General features: G+C 31.9%; 1 protein-coding gene across 4 annotated transcripts in view; it reads left to right on the forward strand.

The window, feature by feature from the left end:
- The window catches only part of LOC119635099 (AN1-type zinc finger protein 5), a 40,077-nt gene that overhangs the window by 6,047 nt on the left and 16,115 nt on the right, over positions 1-17,915 (forward strand). The window contains exons 1-2 of one of the 4 annotated variants that reach the window (XM_038029674.1): positions 8,506-8,524; positions 9,778-9,896. The exons of 1 other annotated variant lie outside the window; for it this stretch is intronic. The gene's annotated coding sequence lies outside the window, so the exon portion shown is untranslated. Of the gene's footprint in view, positions 1-8,505; positions 8,525-9,179; positions 9,320-9,416; positions 9,897-17,915 lie in introns of those variants that run through there. 2 more of the 4 variants (XM_038029673.1, XM_038029672.1) reach the window with 2 other exon arrangements.

A 17,915-nucleotide genomic window follows, 5' to 3' on the forward strand; every position in this document is an offset into this window, starting at 1 on the left:
GATTGAATTAGAAATGCTTGGGCATTTCCTCTAGGGGAAAACAAGAAGTTCGTGATCTGGAAGAAAGTGATCCGTGGACAGCATATAGACCTTGGATTTTTTTTAGTAGTCCGCAAGCCGACAATAATGATTGCAAATTTCATGGACAACAACATGTGCAGCAACGAGCTAGCATGCTATGTATAAAAAATCGAGCTCTAGATATCTAATTAATGGCGCCATGGGTAATGATGGAGGTTTAACTTACCATGCAAGAGATTATTTTTTTCCTAGTATAAGTTTAGGAAAAGTAATTTGACGTTTTCAACTGCAAGTGAAGCCGTCAAATTACGAAATAATCTTCATCAGTATCAATACAGATGAAAGCTTTAAAACCATCAAAGCGACCATCAGCTGAATTTTAATAAATAGAAAAGGTCAATAAACAATATGTATTTGTAAGTTTAAAAAAAAAAAAAAAAAAAAAAAACAATAGTGGATCACGTTCCACCATTAAATACCTTGCATCACCCTACAGTTACTTAGGTAACGCCGCTTTCAAGAAATAAGGTTGTATGGGAAGTATTGTGGGCCTTTAGAAAATAAGCGTATACAATTATCAAGAATTTTGCATGTATTGTGGGCCTTTAGAGAATAAACGCATATTCGTTCTCAAGCATTCAACAGGTCTTTGCAAAAAAGCCATCGATGCGAGATTAAGCGTATCTATTCTCAATAATTTCCGTATACAAATTCCAACCATCTGAGAAAATACGTATTGTACACAATTGAGAATGTTTGATTAAATTTCTTTACATGTATTGTGGGCCTTTAGAAAATAAGCGTATACAATTATCAAGAATTTTTTTAAATTAAGGTTGTACGTGCATTTTCACAGAGATGTATCAACACAACGTTTAGTTTTCTATTCAGTCTCGCACGAGTTCTTATGCAGTGAGGACACTGTAGGAGCAGATGGAGCAAATTAAGCTTTTGTTTTTGTTTACTACTACTTTACCATTAATTATATTGCGATCGTGCAAGATTTAAAAACAAGTTTTTATATTTCTGCAAAAGAATTCGGGCATATCAATGCTGTCATTCTGTTTGTAACACGTGGACATGTGCGTCAGAAACCTCATCAAGACTATATACTATTCCAAGTTTAAGATTTTGAATCAATTTTGTTATGCTTGCTTACTCGTCTATTCTCAGAATAACTTCCGGTCTCAGAAAAATTGACTTGGGCAAACTACAATTTTCACATACACGACAAATTGATGTTCACGAAACAAATTTTGAGATCTTCTAAACGTTTAGATGATATAGAAAAAAGTTATCTCTTATTGCTATGGAAACGGAAAAAGCATTCTCTAGAAAATTAGAAAATCTTCTCCTCATAAATAAAACTTTTAAAACGAAAGGAAAATGAAGAACGAAAATGGCGCCGGAGGCTCAGTACTGGTGAAATTAATTTTTGGGTAGCATATGAATGTTTTCATTTCTTTTTTTATTTCTCTTTTAACATATTACACATTGATTTGCTCATGTGTTGTCCCTTTTATACTAGTTCTTCCCAATTTCTTCCAGAATTTTGAATAACAATATTAGTAACTTAGCGATCTGAAAGAAGCGAATCCTAAAAAAGTTGTATATGTTTTATATGATATGCAATAAATAAAATCTTTTGTTGTGAAGTAAAGTCCTGTATTTTGCAAGCCGGCACGAACATATTCGTAAGAAAAAGTTTTATTAAAGGGAGGGGTATCTAAGATTCGCTTCAAAATAATATTGCACAATTGCTCTTTCTTCTTGCATTCGTATGCATATATTGTACTATATTTCTTTAAAAGACAACAATGACGAATTTTTTTTTGCCGTGCAGTTTACTTAACGACGTGTTTTTATAGAAATGCTGAAAATAGATAAAATAATCGAAAATAAAAATTTGTTATTTAAACTAGGCGGTCATCGATACAAAATAGTCAAGAAGGAGTGAGCATTTGGAAGAATACATAGCAGCAAAATTTTAAACTTATAATAACAAAGAAAATATAATAAGTTTATAGAAATTGGGAAAATTATTTCCAACCTTTAGTGCAAAAACTAAACCGTTGTTTGCATAAGGAATCAAAGCAAAATTTTATTTTTTCTTTCGTGCCCATCTTAACTTCAGGTTTAGTTCGGTTGTTGCAACCACGTTTTTGTGAAACGATAATTTTGTTTATATATTTGTACTTATAGGTGATGTTTACAAAAATATGTCAAGTTGTACGCTTAGCCGAAAAGTACTGTATTTGCTTTGATTTATTGCAAAAATGTCCGTGGTATGAAGATTTCTCTTTTCTTTTGGAAAATGTTTCCTTTTCTTCTATTAATAAAATAAAGAAAGGCACGGATGTTGATATAAGTCAAAAAAAGTTTATTGCCACAATTCATACAGGCAACTATATCATCTCGTACCGCGTTTCAAACCAATCAATTGCTGAAATTGAAGTTCATCGGAGCAAACAATAAAAAATAAAATCCTTCAAAATTCAAGTACAAGACAATTCAAAAATCAATAGACGTTGGTTTGAATTATGTAAAAGACTCTTTGACGGCTGCTTAGCTATTATCAATGGCACAACGTTGTTTCACTTCTGACGTTTAATACCTTCTGAGGGAGTATCTTATATCTGTAGAGCAAATATTAATCAGTATTCAGTGTATCGCACATATATGATTATGTATTACCGACTGAAAAATTAATGTTTCAATTTTAATATAACCCGAAAAACTTTGATGGCTGCTTAGCTGTTATCAATGACACAACGTTGTTTCACTTCTGACGTTTAATACCTTCTGAGGGAGTATCTTATATCTGTAAAGCAAATATTAATCAGTATTTAATGTATCAAACGTATATGATCATGGGCTTAATCATGTATTACCGACTGAAAAATTAATGTTTCAATTTTAATATAACCCGGAAAACTTTCTTAAACTAGATTCTTTTGTAATAATTTCGCGAGACAGAAAAGGCCACTAATAGTATTTTCCGATATTTTCATTCTTTAAAATAATAATTGGTGCTGCAATTACGGACTGTGTAACCATATTAACCTATTGGCAAGGGGTAATTATTTATGTAAAACAAAGAAACATCTTAGTAAAAGCAAAAAAAAAAAAACTGGCAGATTTCTGCAATGCGGAAATCAATAATAACAACAAAATTACTTCTATATAAAATCTACGTTATATATGTGATCAAATGTTAAGGCTTTACTACGGCGTAAAATCGGGGACACACGAAAACACAATTGTGGAGAACAACGTAGGTTTTTTTTAGTTAACTTCTAGGTAGAAGATTTTTACTTTTACACTGTTTTGGTTGCTAACTAGCTAACGCGATTATTAACATTCCATTTTCAAACGGCTAAAGTCGCCGTTACGCTTCTATTTCTTTGACTTTCTTTTGAATGCATAAGCACATCTCAAGAAGGTCCCGGAAGATAACAAAGGAGAGCTTTAAAACATTATTTTACCTTTTACAACGTATAGATGTAGATATAATGCATATATCGTCGAACTGGCTATAAAAAGAAGTCAAATATATACTCTATCAGCATTACCAATTTAACTGTCAGAAAACCCACTGTCGGCTTCACGTAAAATTGTGTTTGAAGTACGAATTGACTGCCGCGCAAATGAGATATATAAGCGTTTTTGAATTCGATAATGAGTATCTTCCACTTTCAAATTAGTCACTTTTGCTTGTAAACAAACCCAAAAATTCGACTCTATGCAGGTAAGCAGTCAATCTAGTCAGTCAACCAATCTCCCAAAACAAAGCCTCTTTACGTATAGTGTTGCAAAACGATTTACCGCTCTCCGAGTTCAATTGTTGAATATTACCGATTGTGGTCCTTTTCACTCCGTTGCTGTTTCTTTTTTATATTTTTATTCTTCGTATTTATGGTTTCCAGAATTTTCATTTTATCAAAAAATAATTCTTTATCTGTTTTCACGTACTCCTCACGTTCCGTCATGCCAACTAATCTGAGATACTCCTCAAGGGAATGAAATTAAATTGATTTATGTATTCTAGTGGCAAAATATCTTAAATTTCTGGCTTGCGTTAAACCTTTCTTTTACACTTGTATACTCAATGCTCACAATTCATGAATTCTAACTTTCAAGTTTCTTATATTTCTTATATTGTTAGGCGAGTTCTCTTTTTTGTGGGTAAAGTGTCTCTTACTTAAAATTACGCTCTCTCTTCACGCTTCGAACACGGAATCTTTTTGTTTTGCCTAGTCTCATTGTTCATTTTTCTTTGTCCAATAAAATTTCCTGTTCATTTTCTCTATTAGGTATGTGTACACACTAAAAAGACTGTGTACAAACAGCAACATACAAACGATTTTTAATCGATTTAAAATAGTTTTACACCCTACTCTACTTGAAGTGTAAATATGTATTAAGTTTGTGCGGACGTATGCCACTTGCGTTAGACCCGTCTTTTTATTTATTATCGACAGATTTAGAATCACTTTCTGAGTCGATCTAAGCTTGTCTGTCCGCCTCCCCCGCATTCATTTTTTATGTTGAACATTAAAGTCGAAATTTTTGAGATATTTTGACGAATTTTGGTACAGTATTGCGTTTGGGCCCAAGGACGAATGTTATTGAAAATGAGTTCACTTTTTTGACAAATTCCTTTAGAACGCCTTTATTTGAGAAGTTGTTATATAACGCCTATATAATGCCTTAATTTGAAAAGTTATAGGAGCAACTGGAGGTTTATGTAGGGTATTTAACGGTGAGCCATGGTCCATTATAATGTTTTTACTTGTTAAGCTACAATTTAATACTTGCATGGGTTTATGTAGCTTAAACTCACCCAAGAATTTCATATTGTGCGAGATTCCTGTACTAATGGCGTAGAATGTTTGCAAATGATGCCTAAAATTCCCAAAATATTTTTTGATTAAAATTGTTCTCTTGAAATAAATTTAAACGGACACCTAGAGCCACCTGGTAGTAAAAAACTTACAAGTTAAGACTCCCTCCTGATCCTGATATCATTTATATAAGTAACATTGACTTTAAATTAAAATTTGACTATGACAACAAGGTTTTCTCTGAGTAAGCAGTTAAATTGTTCTCTGTTTTTGATATATATTGCGCGAACCCAACACTAATTATGCTTTGCCTTAATATATAAAATGTGAACCTATAACAGCCATGGCACTGGATCTTCGACTGTTACAACTCAGCTCGCAAATGCGATTGCAATTTAGAATTTGTTGTTGGTTTCCACACCTTTCTTTGGCTTGGAGAATCTTTCTTTTTATTGAGAGGCACTTTTCTTTGACCGAAAGGCTTTCTCCTTGGACTGTTACTCAAGGCCTAAAAATAGTCCAAAACGAGACTCCAAAATAAAGTTGGTGATATTTAACCCATTAGCGGCCATATCTCTTAATTTTTGAAAAACACGAGACGAGTGCCTTTCCTCTTTATATTCATCTTTATATATATTTACATAAACTTCATTGTTAGGAGCTCTTATGTCTAGAAATCTCTAGATATCTCAGTGCTTAATCTGTGAATTATAATATAGCGGTTCCGTCATTAAATAGCATAACCTTCACTTTATTCGGGAGGACATTGGTTCTCCAAATAAAAATCAAAAGCTACTGAAATTTTGTTCATAATCACTTATATATCCAAACCTTGTGGAGACATAACTCAAGAATTATTCACCTTTTTTTTGTTCCCAGCACTAACTTTTGTTGAAAGGAACTACCTCTTAAATAAATTATAATTATGTCGAAAAATCCCATGTGTAGAGATATTTGGTTACAAACCAGAGCGAAAATTCATTAAGATACGCTATGCGAATATACGATACTTTCGATGTTACTTCCACACAATTCTCCAACACATTCGTGGTTAGTCACAAAATTACAGAAGGAAAAAATTGTGGGCGGAATACTATACGTTCGTATTGCAATATGTTGTGTACGTAGCCAATTATATGGATGTTGATATATAGTTGGTGATATTTAACCCATTAGCGGCCATATCTCTTCTTTTTTGAAAAACACATACTCCATCATGCATGAGCAAAAAGATAAAAGATAAGAGCTTGACATAAATATTCAAAAAATGTCCATTTATTTTAAAGTACAACTTAAGCGGCATGCAAAAAATTTTAAAATGTTTATGTAAAATTGTGTTCTTCTATACAAATTATCAAATGATAGTTTAATCACATCATCACAATTAGTGGCTCCAATGAATAATATCTAAACAGATGCATTTAGTGATTCAATTATATATAGTGAAATTCCAGATGTTTGCCTCTTTATTTCTTGCAGCAACATAGCGCAGAGACATTTCTGAATGACGCCATTGTGTTAGATGACAATGATTTCTTTCGGGTGAGAAGTCTGAGGAAAATTGAATAATGTTATGTATGCATTTCAGAAAAACAATCGAGAAAAAAATGTAAATAATAATACTTATTTCGTTTTACATCAAAAAAAATTTTGGAAGTAGTTACTTTATTTTCCTTACTTTCTCTTGCTATTTGCAATTTGTTGCAGAAATCGAATTGATAGATGTGAGAAGAAATTCTCTTTATTTTCTTTGTTTTGTATTAATTTTATTATTGAGTAAGTTTAAGCGCAACTGTAAAGAAGGAAATTTATTTGAGAGGTTACTCTTTATGTATATAAAATCACCACTTTACTCTTGCGAACGTTTTTTAGCTCGCTTATCTTAGGCAGAGAATAGAAGTCCGTAGGGTGCTATAACCAACTAAAGTTTAATAAAATAATTTTATTTAATTAGAATTCAAATGGAAAAATATTTACTGTCGTTTTTGTTTTTAAATTATACGTATTAGAAAAATAGTATTTCATTAAAAAAAATGTTGCGACAATGTCTCTGTTATAAATTTTGCATTAATGCTTTGTTTGTCTTTCTTTGTGGTGAATTCGCAAGTTTGTTTTTTTTATTTTTCACGTCTAAGGCGCAGTTTGTTGAGTCGCTTACAATGTGATGCTCGCAGTATTAGCGCATATATGAAATTGTCTGTCTGTTAACTTTCCTTCTAGACGAGCAGCCAACATATATCCATAAAAATTTTTACGCATACGTGTGTTCACATTCACAAAAAATTTTTCAGTGCTAATACTCAAATGTGTGCAAGTGTGCATTTGTCATATTAAGGCATTTTTTACTCTCCAATTTATTTTAGCATATTGACGCATATTAAGTGTTTCATTTTGAATGGCGAATTTCGACAATAAATTCGAGCAAAATAAAATACCCGCGTAATCGCTTTCATGGTTCGTTTTCATATATATACGAAGTGACGAAGGGAAATATAAAGATACTTTTTAATGTTTTATAGAGTTTACAAATTGATTTCATAAAAATTTTTTTGCTTAAAACCACATTCTTGTGTTCCAGCTAGTAGCTTTTCATTGTCTTTTATTTGAATTATATATATCACTACCATATGTTAACAACGTAGTGCGTTAACAATAACACTTCCTGATGTTTTTTTCTAGCCTTTGTAGTGTTTTTTTTCTGCTTTTAGTTTAAGTTTTCACATTTTTCTTATGGTTCTTATGTAAACGCTTATTTCTTCTCTCAGAAGTAGCGATTGTTGAAATTCACCACGTCATCATAAAGCAACTATGACTACTCTCTTACTCGTTTAACCTTTTCTCCTTTTATTTTTATTAAATTTTTTAAAAGTAATTTACTTCTCTCACTTTGATTGCATTTTCTGCATTCTCCATGTTGTTTGCCTTCACAAGCTCAACCACAATCAGGTTTTTTTCTATGGTTTTTTATTGGTCTTTCAATATGGTTTCTTTTTATCAATTATCATTTGTACATGTATGAAGTTATGTACACGTATACGTTGTGTTGGTTTCAATTGTGTGCGGTACTTTTTCTTAAGGTGGACTTTGTATTTCTCCAAAAAAAAATATTAGTGGTAATTTTGTTATTTTCTCAGTCGCTTTCTTTGCGTTTTTCTTAGGCGTATACGAAAAATTTTTTATTTGATCACACACAGTTGTTTTGTTTTTTCATATATTGAAATTTAAACTTTGTTTTATATTTTTTTTAATTGAGGCCATATGATCGTGAATGACTTTTCTACTTTTTTGTTTATCATGAATTTGAGGACATCAAAAATTGTTGATAAGGAAAAATATAGTTCTCCAATTATTTGCAATTACGAAGAAAATGTCTGAACAATGACGGCAAATGGAGAGTAATAGAATTGTCATTAATGGCTTTCTTAATTGTTTTTTTAGCAATGAGCATATTAGAGGATACACTTTGCATCGTACTCTACTCATGGCATTACGGTGTCGCCTACGTTTTCTTCCGTTAACAATTTATGTAAAGTAACGAAAGGATAAGAAGATATAATTAGCCCAAAAAAGTAGATGCAAGAAATGGGAGTACTCATACTAAGCTATTGTTTACAAAAAGAAATCTATCGCCTAGATATTTGCGGCAAAACAGCTGTGAGGTAAATAAAGGTGCCGAAATTTATGTTAAACCAGTTTTGTTTAAATTGAATATAACAACTACGTAATTCACTCCATATACTTTTAGAGTGCAGACTTTTGTGACTTATTGTAGTTTTATCCAAATAGTTTATTCACTTAAAAACCGAGCGTAGCGTGTTACTTACATATTTACATAGAAATACGTTGTATTCATATAGAACGTATGTGCATACTTATGCCATTTACCATAGAACTTGTGATTAATTATTTTTTAGATACATATGTTCAATGGCATGTGTGTTTGTGTACTACGTTTTCTGTGGTGGATTTCGTAACAAAAGTGGAATGATGTTAAAACTAATCTTTACTAAAATTTATTAAAAAAGAGCAAAACGCTTGCTCTGTAAATTGAGTGAAATTATTTCACCATACCGTAAAACTGCTCATTTATTTTAGCGAATTGCGGTGAATTCCACACGGTCTTTGTGTATAATTCTGACAAAATAGCTCTTACACAAGCGAATGTGCATCAAATGAACGAGCCAAAAAGTTTTCTTATGATTTTTCAATTTTAGTATAAAACTTGTGCTTGGAGACTTCACAATATTTTGGAAGGATCAAATCCACGTTAAGATTTTGGTTGTTTTTCTTAGTATTATAAAAGAGGAGTAAATAATAAATTACATCAAAAATAATCACCAACTACATAAAACTTTGAATAACTTACATAAGACAATGCAAAAAATATCAGCTCTTTCACAGTTGAAAGTGTAAAAGTAGAAGAGCAGAAAAAAATCTCAAAAAGAAATTAAAAGGTTAGGCCACATAGAGAATTAAATAAAAACAGAATTTTTTAAAAAGAGCAATCAATGTAACTAGAAAAAGTTTTTTCTAATATCCAATTTTTGAAAATCAAAAGTGAAAAGCAAAACAATTTGAAGAAAGAAATTTCGGTTAACAAAATCTTTTTTATTATTGTATTTTGAAGACGAGTACGTCAAATGATGAATCACAGTTTTGAGTAGTGTAAGAAAGGATAATTAGTTTTGGAGTGTTTAACTGAGAGCCAGATTTAAAGTGTAACAAAAATTGCAATAAATATTGAGTGCAATCGCGTTAAAGAAGTTCCGACGATTTAAAAGTATAGATGAATTAAAGAATAAAAAAAAACACGAATTTTATTAAAAAAATTGACAAAAATAAAGAAATATACGACAGAATAGAAAATGAAAATCGAAGTTCACTACAAAAAATTTCTTTTTTTTAATTGTAGAACAAATTTTTCGTGTTAAAAGATTTGAGAAAATTAATAATAAAAAAAATTGGGGATACCTCGCTGACACTGTGATTATTGGGATTAATACAGTTTAAATACAACGGCAACAACTAGTAGTAAGTACTCAAAACTTGTGCACTAAACAAAAAAGAACTCTTCCTTTTTTGGTTAAGCAGCTCTGTCATCAGCCATTTTTTCTAGATTTGTGTTGACTTTACTGTAAGCGTACAAGAAATGAAAAGTAATATAAAAAATACCCGACGTAATATAAAGTCTACCATTTTGTGTTATATCTGCAGTTCAGGTCTCCTACGTTTTGTGCAGTGCATACATAAACACTTTGTGTCCATTATGTAGTAGTGTTGATACGTTTGTCATGTACAAGTTTACTAAAAATGTGTATCATTAAAAAAAAAATTCCAAAAAAAGTGTTAACCTAGCGAAAGGAGTATGCAAACACATACTTTGTTCATAATGTACAACTACGTCATTCCAAAATTTTTGATAATTTTTAATTAGCGTAATGAACATTACGTAGGAGTTTACATTTTTACATATTTAAAATATGACGAAATATTAGATTTCCTCAGAATTTATCTTTTTTCGCTCTTTCTCTCTCATTCTCTTTTTTTTGCATCATACTCGATTAAGCCAAGGTAATATATAATTTGCCCAAGCTCAAAAAAATCACTTCTACACGCTCGTATAAGGAAAGTGCAGTGATGCGCAAAAGTCTACGAATTTTGAAAAGTCGCCAGTTAGTAGATTGCTTTCAAAACAATTTTAAGTTAAATTACTACTAGTAATTTTTTAGGCCGCCAATGATATTAGCAGCAGGAGAAATGTAAAATTAGTTTTTGGAATATTTGTCTTTTGCGTATAGCTACACTTTAACCCGTGGATGAAGATAATAAGTAAAAATATATATCTCACGGTATTTGAAGTTTATTAGGTGCTTTCCCCCGTTAAGACTTCCTGCCGATGGAATTCTCTGAGATATGAGGACTTCGCCTATAAAGTTGATATTTCGAAAATTGTAATATTTCACCAACAAAGGAATAAAATTACAGCATTACGTTCACAAATATAAGAGAACTTAATGTTTATAGACTTTCTGCGAGACATTGCAGTTAATAAGTGAACGCAATTTTTTGCCTTTACCTGTATTTTTTCATTTATACCATCATCAAATTCAATATGCTCATGTTTCTGCTTTCATTTCCGTGTAGAATTTTAAAATTTTTTCTCGTCTCTCTTTAATAATTCTATTTTCGATAAGAAGACAAATTTCTTTGTCGTCCAAAGATAAGAGAGAAATGGAAATTTTACAAAAATAAAATCTCTTAAAAATTTGCATAGAGAAATCTCAAGCAAAAACGCTCTCTTCTGGCACTTTGAAATTTAAAGAGAGCTAAACTATGAATAGTGGAAAGAAATCAAAGCTACTTGCTAGTATTATTTTTCTCTTTAGTTTTGAAATGATCAATATCTATTATTATTTCTTATTATTCATTCATATTTCGCAATAATTTTTGCAAAAATAAAATAACTTGGTGGTGAATTTTTTTAAACATATTGCAGCTCTATTCTTCGGTTTCTCTTAAGCCATCTACTTTTTGTTTTGTTTTGCCTTTAAATTTTATGCATTTTTATTAAGATCATTGTAACTCTCTTATAATGATTGCAAAGTGAATTTATGGATAAGTAACGATTAAGCAAAATTATGCAGTTCAGAACGAGAGCACCATACATAGAAGTATTACAAAAGAGCAGTGTCTGGTTTAAGTTGTCTTTTTCTCACTCGTTTTATTTTCTTTTTATTCGTATTGTTTATCTGAGAAAGAAAGTGTTGCTGGTACACTTCGAAAAATGCTTCAACATTGCTAAAAAGCTACAACTAATTCAATATTTTATTTTATCTAAGATAAATATTCTACATTTACTTTCAAAAGATTTTTTCGTTATTTCTCGTGTTTCTTAGTTTTGTCTGTACATGTACTAAAAAGGATGGAAGCCATTCAACACGTTGTTGTAAATTTCTCGGGCAACACCGGAGAAGTGTTATATATACACATATATAAACGTTAAAAAAAATATTTAGTATAAAGCGATAATCGTAATTGTTTTTCACCGTCGAATTAAATTTTTTCTGTATGGCTTAACCGTCTTAAAGCAATTTGTATTTAGTAGGCATTAATGTAAATGTTTGTTTTATATTCCTTTATTTTTTAAATTGGAACTTTTCAGTTTCTCAATATTAACACTTATTGCGTAGTTTTTGAAATAAATTGAAAACATTTTTCACTTTTCTTCGAGGGCACCAATATATTTTTAGAATGATTGGGTCTAACATAAATGTAAGAAATTCATTTAAATAAGTTGTCAATTGTGCTCTTTTAACATATATATATATATATATATATATATATAATAAATACATACTACAGAGTTTTAGCGTTTACATCACTTGGATGTATATCAGTCGAACAATTTTTTTTTAAAATATTTAATAGTTCATTTAAATTGATTTCATTTACTTCTAGTGTTTTACTTAACAGTAGTTTCATTTAGTAGTGGCGGGAGGCATGAGAAGAATTATGCCGAGTTTATCATTGCGTACGTCGCATTCGGCAATTACTTGACATGTATAATGAATTCTTAAGTTTAGTCAGACTACGTGGCCAGTGTTTTGTTGAAGTTTTCAAAGCAAGGAGAATTTATTCTAAAATTTAATATATGTATACTTTCGATTTACCATTGTGTCTGGAAAAGCGTTGCTCCTTACCATATGTAATAATCAAGAATATAGTTTCGTTGGTTATAACAATCGCAGATGTTAGAACTGTCGAGTATTTTCTAAAGTATAAAAATGCACATTATGGCCCACCTTGAAAGGTACATATGCATATTTATATATATATATATATATATATATATATATATATATATATGCATATATTTGATCAGCTCGAATATCTATGGTGATTATATGTATCTGTATGTTGTTTGAACGTTTGTTACACGGTTGAGAAGATTATTGTTAAGTTCGGAAACTGGTTAAATTGGCCAAGTCATTATTTTCGCAAAACTGATTAAAAATGATTTTAGTGAAAACACCACTTTTGTGCAAAACCTAGAAGAAGGCTTCACCTCCGCAAAATATATACAATCAACATCGAACTCGGAATAAATCTAGGCATGTCCGCTCAACAGCGTAATATCCGTGGTGAACATTCTCCGTATCGCAAAATTACGACATCAGCTTGAAATTTTGCAAATCTTTGGAAGATTGATATTAGAATTTGCCAAAATCGGTCAAAGAAACGCACAATAAGACAAGAACCGTACAATATGTGCACAATAAAAATTTCCACCTATATTCAACAAAAACTAAAAAAGTCTACTACACCTATCCAATGCAATAGTTGACAAAAATTTTGGTGCTTTCAGCATAGATTGTCGTGTGTCCCTTGACATTCCTCGTTACATTCAAATTAATTTTTCAATTCATCAATTAACATCATTCTCTCTTGCGTAATTATAAAATTATCCGCTTTCCAAAACATATATATTTTTTATATGCGGATCATAACCTGCACAATCTTCTGCATTTTTAGTCTCCTCCTAATATAATTATTGCCACAAATGAAATTATATGTCATTTGGTTATCCTCTGAAATTTTTTTTCGCTTCGTTTCAACGTCTTTTTTTAACTGTGACTGGCAATATTTCAGGAAATCCATCAGTAAGTGAACTGCGCTCTCGCGTGAATTTACCGTGCCAATTGCAGACCGATATGTCTTCGTATTTTCATATATAGAAACGATTTCACCTCTATCGTCGCTATGGTAATCCACCTTTACGGTAAAGAAGTTATAAAACTCGAAAATGTTATTTTGGCAAATTTTCTATTTTTGAAACACACAAAAATTGAATGATAAATGAAATTTGGTTTCAGTAACAGTGAATGGGTGTGGTTTTACGTCAGCTTTTTTAATTTACTTCTCACTGCGCTAATGAAGTAAAATTATTAATTTTAAGTTATATTCAATTAAATGCTTATTAAAGCATGCATTCTTTGTCTTTATAGTAAAAGCATGTTTTGTATTTTTTTAATATTTCGATTATCTGGACGTACTCCTATAGGGTGGCGAGGTCTTGTTTTCGATAAAGTGTTAACTCGCAGACTTCAGCAATTTGAGAAACCGACCTCTTAAATTTTTTTTGCTAGTTGGGGTGTGTTTACGGGTAAACGAGGCTAATCTCCAAACTTCATTTGCTGTCATTAAGTAAACGCTTAAGACATCTTTCTATTGTCATTTTTGCACACGACAGTGTAAAAAACAAAGACAGTTAGACAAAACCAAGCTTAAGTCGGCCGAGAATCTTACATTGATCAAACCGCATTTGTATCTTCTATAGGATACCTGAGAAAATTTGCGAGGCTTATAAACCTTTTCATCGGCGGTGTGAACAAAACTCTAAATTAATTAAAATTTTGGAGAGTGAAATATTAAAGTATCCAGTTTAAGGCTCTCCTTTTATTTCCTTCCTATCAAACTTCTTCGCTCCTACCGATCTTTTCAAATAAGTTGATCTCAATTTCACTCAGCCTTTGTCTTACATAAGTTCGAATTTTTGGAATGTCTTCCTTGGGCCTTGGAGCCATTTTGTACTTCTTCAAAAATGATATGAACTTGACAGCGCATGCTTTGAGCCTATTATGGTCTCTTTTCACCATACTCTCAAAGATATATGTGCAATCGTATTCACGAATTTCTCAATATTATAAATGGAGCACTCAATTTGAAGACTTTGTGGGCACATGAAAAGTATGCTTTCTCTATCATCTCATCCTAAAAATGAAGGATTTTTCCTTGTAGACAGTCGAATAAACACCTTTTTATGATTGTAATTTACTGCATCCGCATCCCAGTGTATTAGCACTACTTTCTATCTTTTGCCTTCTGCCTTTTTCTACTAAGCCTACTGATAGTGATAGTTAGCTTTGCTATCAAGATCCCAAATATAATTTGTATGCATCAAAATCCGCCCCAAAAAAATGTTCTAATAGAATTAACTTTGCCCTAATGTGTCATTTCGGTCATCACGATAATGACGGTATATGAATCTACTATGTGCTAATCCATTATTTTAACGTAAGAAAATTTGAACAGAAAACTTTATGGAATACTAAAAAATACGCCCATGTCATGTCGGCTGTTGAGTTATCTTTCAACATTTTTACTTCTCTATAGAGAAAAGCGAAATGGTGATATAGACACGCAGTCAGACAAACGAACAAACAAACAAACAAAAATTAACATAGAGTCATCGTTCGTATATTTTGCTATGCAGTACTCCACCTTGAGAGTAACTTCGAAATTCTCTTTTATCGAGCATACATAAATACAGATAAGTGCATATGTAGGTATAGGTTAATGTGGTGCATATATATCGATTATATATAAAATTCTCTTTCTTGTGAGCAATACTGTTTTGCGTTTTATATGTAGCGCATCTCGTACTAGTGTGCGTATATATGTATATATATCTATATGTTATGTTAAAATATAAAAATATAAATTTTTTCGGCATAATCTTCCCCGCCTTTCTTCTTACTCGTATTTAGATTGTGTTTGTCTTTTGTTTTCCTTTATGGCGTTAATCAATTCATGGTTATACATTTCGATGTAGCCTTTTTGTTTTGGTTTACCAACTGTTATAGACTTTTCACGCATACGGCTTTACGTACACGTATGCACTTACTATAAATTATGTGAAATGTATAGACAATACGATAGTAGTAGGAGTAATAGTATGTGTTTTCCATATATATATGCTTACGACTTCATAGTGTGGTGTACACAAGTGCATGTAGATGTATTTATACCCAATAGCTCTATATATTGCGTATCTGCGTATGTGCTATATAATAATTCCCACATATGTACTCCAATTGAAGAACAAAGCAAGGTCAATATCCTTAAAGTGGGGTTGTTTGTTGATTTATTATTTTACGCTTATTATTATCGTAGTTCTTATTAGTAAATTTAAAGTATTTATATCATGCTCTATGATATGAGTAATTTTTCAACCTATACTTTTTTTTTAATAAAGGGGGTATAAAAGATTCGCGCACATCCATATATAATTTTCTTACTTTTATTTCTTTAGGGTGTTAAGAAAAATAAACAAGTTGCATGTATATGGATTGGATCTAAATTTGGATCCCTTTTACCAAGCAGCATGTATATATAGGAACCAATTGTTATTTTTAATTGCGACCATATTAATATCTCGAGCATTAATGACTCAAATGAAGTGTTTGCCTTGGACGAACGTAACGTCTGCCAACTCAGTTTATTGGGCTTTTTGTGGTATGTTACTCTCACTACCGTAACTTTTAATATTAGCTTGGGGAAACAGAAATCCATTATTTTTTCGATAGTTGGCTACACTGATAGATTTCTCGTAAAGTATCGATCAAACAATTTCATATTTATGCTCGTTGGAAAGGTGACATTTCGCAGTTTCTCTTTGACAAAGGCGAAAATGCAAGCCAGGCGGCTAAAATTGTGAATGGTGTTTATGGTTCCGATACTGTAACAGCCAATTATGTGCAATTTTGGTTTCGTAGATTCCGTTCAGGAATTTTTGATGTTAAAGATGCACCTCGCACAGGTAGGCCGGTCGTCGAAAATGTCGATAAAATCGGAGAAATGATCGAAGTTGACCGGCATGTTAGCAGTCGTAACATCGCCCAGGAGCTAAAAATCGACCATAAAACAGTTTTAAACCATTTACACAAAGCTGGATTCAAAAAGAAGCTCGATGTTTGGGTGCCACACCAATTAACAGAAAAAAACATGATGGATCGAATTTCCATCTGCGAAGCCTTGGCCAAACGGAATGAGATAGACCTATTTCTTAAACGGATGGTGACTGGAGATGAGGAATGGATCACATACGATAACCCTGTGCGAAAACGATCGTGGTCAAAGAGCGGTGAAGCACCTCAAACGGTCAGGAATGTTTTGCTATGCATTTGGTGGGACTGGAAGGGGATTATTTATTATGAGTTGCTGTCATATGGCCAAACGCTAAATTCTGATCTCTACTGTCAACAACTGGACAGTTTGAAGATAGCGATTGACCAGAAACGGCCAGAATTGGCCAACAGGAGAGGTGTCGTGTTCCACCACGACAACGCTAGGCCACACACATCTACAGTGACTCGCCAGAAACTTCGGGAGCTTGGTTGGGAAGTTTTATTGCATCCGCCTTACAGTCCGGACTTGGCACCAAGCGATTATCATCTTTTTCTTGCATTGCAAAATTTCTTTAATGATAAAAAATTGGAATCTAGGGAGGATTGTGAAAATCGACTACTAGAGTTTTTTGCAAATAGAGACCAGGACATCTATGAGAGAGGCATTTTGAAGTTACCTTTAAAATGGCAACAAATCATACAACAAAACGGTTCATATTTGACCCAAATCGGACAATCCGAAGCATGTTAAATAAAATCCTGAAGTTCATATAAAAATAATGGATTTCTTTTTCCCCAAACTAATATTTGACTATATTTTATACTTAAATTTTGGACGTTTTTCCTCCTTCTAAAAAAGCAAGATAAAGAATTTCTGAAAAGGATGAAAACCTTTCTCTAAAAGAAATTGTTCACTAATCGTTATAATTAAATTGACATCGTAAAGAATATTGCACAAGAAATTATATGCTAGCATCAATATCTATGTACATGGGAATGCAGAGAAAAAACAAACGAAGACGCATTCATAAATAAATCTCCTTCATGTGTTTTCTGCCATCAATCCTTTGAACGTGTGTATGCATGTTTATATATATATATATATATATGACTACAAATACCTAAATAATATATATTTACGCGCACATGTAAGTATGCCACAAAATCAACACAAATAAATTGCTTAAAGTAAAAAACCTCTGCTCTGAGAGCAAATTTTACTCAATACGCGCTATCAACTGTTAAGGGGATTACTAAATGTTTAATTCCTTTTGCCAGCAAGTAAAACCCATATGGATTAGTCGAGCGTTATAAGCTCGCCTCGTTATGAATTTCCATAAATCTTGTTATATATTCCGAGCAG

Source organism: Glossina fuscipes, unplaced genomic scaffold (assembly GCF_014805625.2).
Source record: "Glossina fuscipes isolate IAEA_lab_2018 unplaced genomic scaffold, Yale_Gfus_2 3, whole genome shotgun sequence".
Taxonomy (NCBI): Eukaryota; Metazoa; Arthropoda; class Insecta; order Diptera; family Glossinidae; genus Glossina; species Glossina fuscipes.